Raw genomic sequence first — 9,034 nt, 5'->3', positions numbered from 1 at the left:
CACGCGGTGATTGCGGGTGTACGGTGTGTTTCACACGCTTACAATGGTAATACAATAACAAAAAACAATGTCTCAACAGGGAAAATGAATAAGAGGACCAATCGATACACAATTCAATTAAGGGAAGGGAAGACAAGAGAGATCCAAGGATAGAAAGGGAACAGATTTAATAATTAGATACACAATTGGTATATACAATTCAAAATAACCATAACTAACACATGTGCACTGACAGTGAAGTGAAAAAGTGAACGGCGCAGTGACATAAGTGTGAGGGTGACAGCAAAGTACGGCAAAATGGTTCAAATAAATTCAAGGTCAAGGAGAGTTATATACAATGGATAATTTACACATAACCATCAATTGGATCAATTCGTTAAATAAGGAGAAGGCATCCAGCGGTGAGTAATCCGCAATGTTTGAAAACAATCAGCACTTAGAGTCGGTTCGTCAATCACCATGTATCGGGATTAGTCCGAGGTGGGGCCTCAGCGTCTAAACGAGTAAGACGTCTTACTCGTTTAGACGCTGAGGCCCCACCTCGGACTAATCCCGATACATGGTGATTGACGAACCGACTCTAAGTGCTGATTGTTTTTAACGAATTGATCCAATTGATGGTTGATTGTGAAGCATAACCAGGATACCTTAAATTGTTCCTGTTGGCCTCCGCAGTTTTGGTGTCCCTTATAGACACTTGAAGATCCCCCCCTAAATGTGACGGACCATAATTAATTGTTCCACATTTTCCTGCCATTAACATTGAGGTGGTGTTTTTACCACGGACACAGGTATTTTAAAATATTGCAATAACCATAGTCCTGATGATGACCTCAACGCAAGGAGGTTGAAACGTCGTCGACCAGACAGCATTACTTACGGCTAATTATAGGGTCCTGTGAGACCTTTATGATTATGTGTAAATTATCCATTGTATATAACTCTCCTTGACCTTGAATTTATTTGAACCATTTTGCCGTACTTTGCTGTCACCCTCACACTTATGTCACTGCGCCGTTCACTTTTTCACTTCACTGTCAGTGCACATGTGTTAGTTATGGTTATTTTGAATTGTATATACCAATTGTGTATCTAATTATTAAATCTGTTCCCTTTCTATCCTTGGATCTCTCTTGTCTTCCCTTCCCTTAATTGAATTGTGTATCGATTGGTCCTCTTATTCATTTTCCCTGTTGAGACATTGTTTTTTGTTATTATATATACCCGGTCTCAGCTGGGCTAACGGGCTTGCTCCTGTTTTTCTTGTGTAGTTACAATGGTAATACAGGCGTACACATGCCAGGCACAGGAGCAAGCCTATCGCAACCGTAAACATTACCACTCAATAAATGCCCTTGTGGTGTGTCTTGCTAACATGCTGATTTCCCATGTCTGTGCACGTTTTCCAGGATCAGCACACGATGCCTACATCATGAGGCGTAGCAGGGTGCCACAAATGATGCTGCGGCTGCACAACGAACGAGCATGTCTTGTTGGTGGGCATACTCTGTTGGTCCTCTGTGTTGCGGTATCTTTGGCTCTTACGGCATCTCCTGACCCACTTATTTACATGATGTTTCCATGTAGGGGACTCTGGATATCCCAACATGCCATGGCTAATGACACCTCTCCGCAACCCAAGAACAGCTGCAGATCACAGGTACAACAGTGCACACGGGCAGATCAGGCGAGTGATTGAGAGGACGTTTGGCCTTCTGAAGAGCCGATTCCGGTGCCTTGACAAGACAGGCGGGTCCCTCCCATATGCACCGGAGAAGGTGTGCAAAATCTTCATTGTGTGCTGCATGCTGCACAACATGGCCGTTGAGAAGGCAGTGCCACTCATCCTTGATCCTGATGAGGAGCAACACCCACCCGTGGAGGATCCAGGGCTTGGTCACGAGGCAAGTGATGAGGAGGAGGATGATATCCAGAGTCAGCTCATACGCAACTTCTTCTCATAATGGTGAGTCACTGGGTATGAATGCAAGCTTGTAGCATTGAGTGGCATGTGTTGCAATGTGTGTGTCCAGCTGACTGAATGCAAAGTGACTTTGATGTGTCACTCGAGTGATGATGTCATGCCACACAGTTTTGCGGAGAGACTTTCTTTGAAATTTGCATGTGTCCAACATTGTTCATGTTTCGTAACTGACCATGTGTGCGGCGAGATTTGTTTTAGGTGACTTCTTGTGTGTCTGTCATTCCCAGTTTTTTGCGCCTGTTGTCTGCTTGTGTCATCTTTGTCCTCCTGCTATTCCTCATGAGGATTGCAACGTGTGCTGAATCAGCGTTCCATGCACGGACATGTGGAAATGTCAGTTTGGGTAAGGATTGCAGCAAGGCTTTTTGGTGGTGGTACGGGTTGGGAATGTGTGGGGACTGCTTCTGTGCATGTTGTGGTACCATGCATACATGTCTTCTCACCATGGAGCATATAACATGTAGCATCACTCCCATGACATGATAGTCACCCTTCTTGACAGTCATCTGTAGTGGAGTGTGGAGTCTGATGAAGGCATCAATGTGCGTAAACCTTGCCTCTGAAACATTGCTGATGCTACGGGTGGACATAGTGTGGGACTTCACAACAACTGGCTCTATGGTGATTTGCAGCCTCTCCGTGTGCAGCAGGATGTGTTTGGCTCATCCCCTTGACTTGTGTGCCAGTTCATTGGGATTTCCAACATCCGTGTTGTGAAGGGGGGGTCCAGCGTATGTCTCACATGCTCTCTCAACTGACCTGTGAGTCTGTTTGTCTGGATGCATTTCCCTTTGTGAGAGTTTGTGCAATAAAGGTGTTCTGCACAATCCAAAGTGCCTCATCTCTGTCACTGCATATCTCTTGCCAGTTTGCATGCGTCATCTATGGCATAATTGTCAAAGATTGAGCATATGAGTGTATGTGTACTTCGGCAACATGCATGCATTTTTTCATGGCTAATCATCTCTATTGTGCATGAAGTACCTGGTTGTGTATGTATTTGTGCAGGTTGCTCCCCACGACGGGACGTCAACGCCTGCTGACGGTGTCTCCTGTGCGCAGCTCCGCATTTTGTTGCCTGATCCTGTGGCCGTCATTTTTGTTGATTCTTCATACATTTTCTCAGAGTGACCCATGAGTAACCTGACACTCCTTCCTTTACATACACCTGTTGCACTGTGCCTTTCTGACCTCCTTGTCTTTGTGTGCTACTTTTTGCCTAGTTTCTCACCCCTACTGTCTGCTGCTGCCTCACCTGCGGCACCGCCCCACCGAGTGCCCTGATTCGGCAACCCACACGCCTACAAAATGCTCCTCCCTTCCCCCTCCACCCATTCTAAATGCAGCCAGCAGCTTGTCTGTGCCACTGTTGCACCAACCCGTGCCAAAGGCAGGACCGTCTGCGCCTGCAACGTGCACAGTGCACGACCCTCTGGTCCTTGCATGACCCACGTCACACAACAGGCTCATGCTGCAGCCACCCTCCAAGCAATGTCCTCCAGACAATCAACCGCCTGCTATCAGGCAACCCCTAAGCGCACACACGACACCTTTGCATGCTGAGTGTGCAACTCCAACTGCCTACACAGCGCTGCCCCGCCTACCAGACCCTGTCAGAACAACCAGGTCATGTGCCTCCTACTCCACACCCGCTCCGTCCACAAGCACGCCATTGGACTCTGTTACCTCCTCAACACAACGGCCCCACACATCACCTTCATGACAGTAACCTGGTCAAGAGCATCCTCAGCACACAACTTCTTCATTGCCATCTCAGACGGATACAAGATCACCCGCAGGGACGGCAACAACAATCCCGGAGGATGAATTGCAATTTTTTTCCAAGTACACCCATCTGGTTTTGCTCCAACCACCTGGCAACCCTCGGAGTAACACTCATCTACAGATCTCCAGGCCTACATCCACAATTCCGCAAAGCCATCAACACGTACATCTGCACGCACGCCCTCACCTTCACAGGCTACATGTGGCTGGGGGCCAGTAACTTCTTGCTGGAGGAGAACCACACCACCATCCAACATTGGTCAATCAACATTTGCATCCATGTCTCCGACAAGTAACACACTGGCCCACACCCCGTTACCGATCCCCCAAAGATGCTTGATGTAAGTCACCACAGACAAGCTGTGTGGGACACTCGAACCAACACCACCGCCACAGCCTGCAACCTCACACACTGGATAAGCTACTGATCCAACAATCTTGCCACATTGACGGACTTTCCTGTGAAGCACAACAATGAAGCTACCTGGGACAAGGCAGACCTACTGGACTCATACAGATCGAGCCGGACTCTTGTGCAAACCTTGCAACACAAAGTACCTTCATTTACCTTACAGCCCTGGAAAACGCCACACACAGCCATCCCCATATCATCAGCAAGGACAAGTGGAGTTCCTTCAGATAGGGCCGAGGGACCAAAACACACGACATCAAGGAGCTCATCAGCATTGTGAGTGGACTGACAGCAGATCTCCATCCAAAAGACACCCCACCCTTGCAAGGCAGATCACATCCCTTGCAACTTTCTACCACTGCAAGCTCATGGCCATACATGACAGCCTTGGCACACAGAGGCAGACAGCACTATTATCCGCGTGACAAACCCCCCTCAGGTTCTGGACTCCCATCAGCAACAAATACACCACCTGGCTCATGTGCACCATCCACTCTGGCTCTCCATCAGGCCCCTTCCCACACAACATCTCAACCACATCATTCCCCATCCAGGGCGTCCTGAATGTCTCATTTGAGTTTGCCACATTCCATGGGAGCTGGAGGCATTCCGAGACCCAGGCCCTTCTTCAACAACGGATGGCAGTACCGCAGGATCTCCTGAAACATCACCCTGCTTCCCTACCCAGCAAATGTCATCAGGAAGACACTCAACGAGCGACTGACAAACTTCCTCCGCGCAAACAGCTCCAGGCAACCGGCACCAGAACATCTTCCTCAGTAATCACACCACTGCAACCGTCATTGCCACCACCAACGACAACTTAGCCCTACTCAACAATGGTGAGACCACCCCCCTTGACCTCTCAACGGCATTGTACACCATGTGCTACCACACTGTCGGCTCACACATCTCCAACACTGGTATCCAGAGGAGGGCCAGGATTAAATCACCAAGTAGCTCACCAGCAATGCCCAGGGAGTCTGCCTCCACCCTGCAGCATGTAGTACACTGGGGTCATGTGGCCCATGCCCCAGGGCAATCACTCAGCGTGACTATCTTCAATGTCTCAATGACCCCCCCTTTCTACCATCACATGCGCACATGACATCATCATCTCGTATGCCATTGACACCCAGCTGCTCCTCAAACTCACCAAAGACCCAGCCATTGCCAGATCCAACCTTCAAGAAGGCATGAGATCTGTTGACGAATGGCTGACCATCAGCCACCTGAGGCTGGACTTGGACAGGACTGAGGTCATCATGTGAGGATTGTCCCCTTACGGCTGGGTCAACTCCTTGTGTCCCACCAGCCTGGGCACCGCACCAGCACCCAGTGGCCACACACGCAAGCTGGTGTTCATCATGAACTCATCGCTCACACTTACCATGCAACTCAAAACCATCTGTACCTCATGCTGCAACACCCTCCGCATGCTGCAAATGATCCACAGATAGATCCACTCAAAGGCAAGACAGACCGTCCCCTAGGTCCACGACACCAGCCGGGTCAACTACAGCAACGCCCTCTACGGAGGAACAACAGCAAAACTGCAGGAGAAGTTGTCCACATCCAGGGTGCATCCACACACCACATCTTCAACATCCCCCGCCCCAGCCACATCACCGTGCACCTGAGATAGCTAGAATGGCTCACTGTCTGCTGCAGGATCACCTTCAGACTCATGAACCACACTCAGGAGGCAGTCCACAACCCCAGACCTCAAACCGACCTTGGACGTCTGTCTTCCAACACCCCGTTGGCCCAACTTCGTGCAGCCCACCTTGCCCTGGCCACCATTCATCACATCCACAGAACAACTGCATGCAGGAGATAGTTCTCCCACCTCGCAAAACAGACCTGGGACTCCCTCCCCGGGCACCTCAACATGACCCATGACCTCTACACCTTCATGATACTCTGGCAAATTGGTCTGTCTGAGCAGTATAGCAAGCCCCCCCTCAGCAGCTTGAGGCCATCACGGGTGAGTATTGGGCTCCATTATTGGGCTCCATGTCTGTATTTGGTGATACATTGTGACCCATGTGTGCCCTCGACCGGACTCAGATCCAAGTGTATGGATGGCTGGAGTTAGTTCCACACTCAGGTATACTTTGACATATCCCCACACGTATGTTGTGGACTCATGCTAAATGACTGCAACATAAAATTACAATTATAAGTGTATTTATTATAGGTCTGGGGCGTGATTTGTGCAAAGAAAAATGTGCAATACAGGGACCATAGAATCCAAAGTTCACAGGGGGAGATGGGATCCTTAGCATTTGGAGTCATCAGAGTCCAGGCCTCAGTGTTTGGCATAATTGGTCAGACTGTGACCAGCAAGTCCATGTGGCAGATGATGTCAGTCAATGAGATGATGCTGTCGCACATGGAGGCCAGGTGCCACGCCAGGTGACCTGGGAGATGTGGATGGTCCGCTGCCTCTCGCGGTCTTTTCCGTGGACGACCCACCTTCCTCCGGGGACCCTCAGATGCAGGCCTTGACGATGCTTGGGACGCTCCGTCGGACGAATCCTCCTCCTCCTCCCTCCCTGTGGCTGGTGGTGGTCTTCGCCTGGTGGCACAGGGAGGGTTGCCCATGTTGTCGGCTATCCGACGGAGTGAATGGCTTATGTCCCTTTGCACCGCCAGGAGCTCAGCCAGTCTTGCCTCCATCCGTCCTTGGTGTTCTTATTGACTGGCGTGTTGCTCGGCCTGCTGGTTCTTAATCTCTGTGAGGGTCACCACTACCTGGCTGAACTCCCTGGTGTCACGCCGGTATGCGTCCATGATGTTGGCTATGTGTGACATACCGGTCCCTTCAGCTGGCTGGTCAGGTTCTCACCTCCGCCTGCCTCCACTCCCTCCACTCCACTCCCTCCACCCCTGCCCACATGAGCCTGGGCTGCCGTTGTGGGCACATCGGATCTACGGGACCCCTGAGGGATGGCAGTGGCAGTGTTGTCCGCCTCCTCCTGGGTGCCCGGCGCACCTTGTCCCCCCTGGTCAGACTGGCTCAGGTGTTCACTGCGGGCAGGGCTCCTCGGTGTCTCCTGGGATTAGGCAGGAATGGGGGTGGTGGTTGGCACAGATGTTCCTGAACCAGGTGCTGCAGGGGCTTGGACACCAGAGGGTCCAGGTCGGTCGGGGTCATCCGCGGAGTGTTGAGAGGCGTCGCTGCCGGTGGGATCAGGTTCCTTTCGAGCCTGGGACTGTGATTGTTCACCTCCATTGTTGGGGGGAGAATCATCACGTTGCCCTGTGTGTGAGAGACAGACAATGTTAATGCTGTTTCATGCAACATCCATGTTTCATACACATTCAAGTTGGCACTGTTCCTCCAGGTAGTTGTATGTGCCTAGCATTCTCCTCAATGTTCACTTGTGGATGGGTATGTTGCGGGGGACAGATTGATATGTTCTCCTGAGTCTTTGACATGTAGATTTTTGGCTTGAATGCTTCTTCGGCTATGTATTGGTGTTGTTGTGTTACATGTCCATTGTGACAGTGGGTAAATCCATTGCCTGTCCCGGGGGTGTCTGCTTGTGTAAGGGGTGTGTGTGACAGGGCCTGCTGGTGGGTGTAGCGTGATTTGGCAGTGGGGCTCCCAGGTGATGTAGCTGTCACCCCATGGAGCATGCTGCCATGACAGTGAGTGTGAGTTCCTGTCCTAGATATCTGACCTTGTTGTCTTGGTGTTTGTGTTTGCACTGGTCACAGGAGGGCCTTGTGCGGCCTACACCCGGGCCAAGTGTCAGCTATCTTGTCAGTACTTTCCCAATCCCTGTGCATTGTGCATGGTGCATGGGTATGGGTATGTACCTGGGCCATGTGGGATGAGGGCAATTGTGTGTGATTTGGAGTGCAACAATGCATTTAGTGACACCTACCCTACCAGCATACGGGACATCCATTCTTGGGTTGGTGCTTCGTGTAGCTTGGGACATAGCATGGCCTTGCTTTCTCAATGGGGCATACATATGTTATTGGCATTAGAGTTGTTTTTGACTCTGGTTGTGGCCGGTGAGGGCTTGGGGGTAGTTGCGTGCATTTTGTGTATTTGGGGTGTGGATGCCATTACCCCCATGTTACGCAAGTTGTTTGTGTACTCACCAGGCTCTGGAAGTCCTTGAAGTCCATGTACTCCCACCGGCGGAAGCAGGGCCATCACCTTCTCCTCCCAGGGATGGAAATGTACTGGTCTGCGGGGCCCACCCCCTCCAGTGATGTTGCTCTGGGCGTAGTCGTCGTTCATTTTTCGCTTGACCGCCCTCTGCAGATAGTACCACCTGGCTTGGCATTCAGTCCTGGTCCTTCTGATGGGTGCAACAGCATTCACCCTATCGACGATCCTCTGCCACAGGCGTGATTTTTCGGCTATGCTGGTCTTTCTGACCAATGTTCCAAACAGCTGTGGCTCGACTGATGACTTCATTGACAGGGATCTCCAGCTCCTCCCTTGTGAACTTTGGATTCTTGTCTGTGGGCATGGTGTGGGGTGAGGGTGTGGATGGTTGTGGGTATGTGGGTGTGAATGTGAAGGACGCCGGACGGAGCACGAGCCCCGGGCCCGGTCCCAGCTTCAGAACCCTAGCCAGGCCGGGGAGAGCCTCCCTGGGCCCCGGTGGACACCCTTCCCCAGCGCACGGACCCTCGGCTGGCTTGCAGGACGGGGGGCTCCCGCTCCCTGGGACGGAGCACAAGCCCCGGACCCGGGCCCAGCTTCCGAACCCTAGCCAGGCCAGGGAGAGCCTCCCCGGGCCACGGTGGACACCCTTCCCCAGCGCATCGACCCTCGGCTGGCTTGCAGGACGGGGGGCTCCCGCACCCTGGGACACTGGGACGGA

The sequence above is a fragment of the Triturus cristatus genome, chromosome 1_1 (assembly GCF_964204655.1).
Source record: "Triturus cristatus chromosome 1_1, aTriCri1.1, whole genome shotgun sequence".
Lineage (NCBI taxonomy): Eukaryota > Metazoa > Chordata > Amphibia > Caudata > Salamandridae > Triturus > Triturus cristatus.
This window is presented reverse-complemented; position numbering follows the sequence as displayed.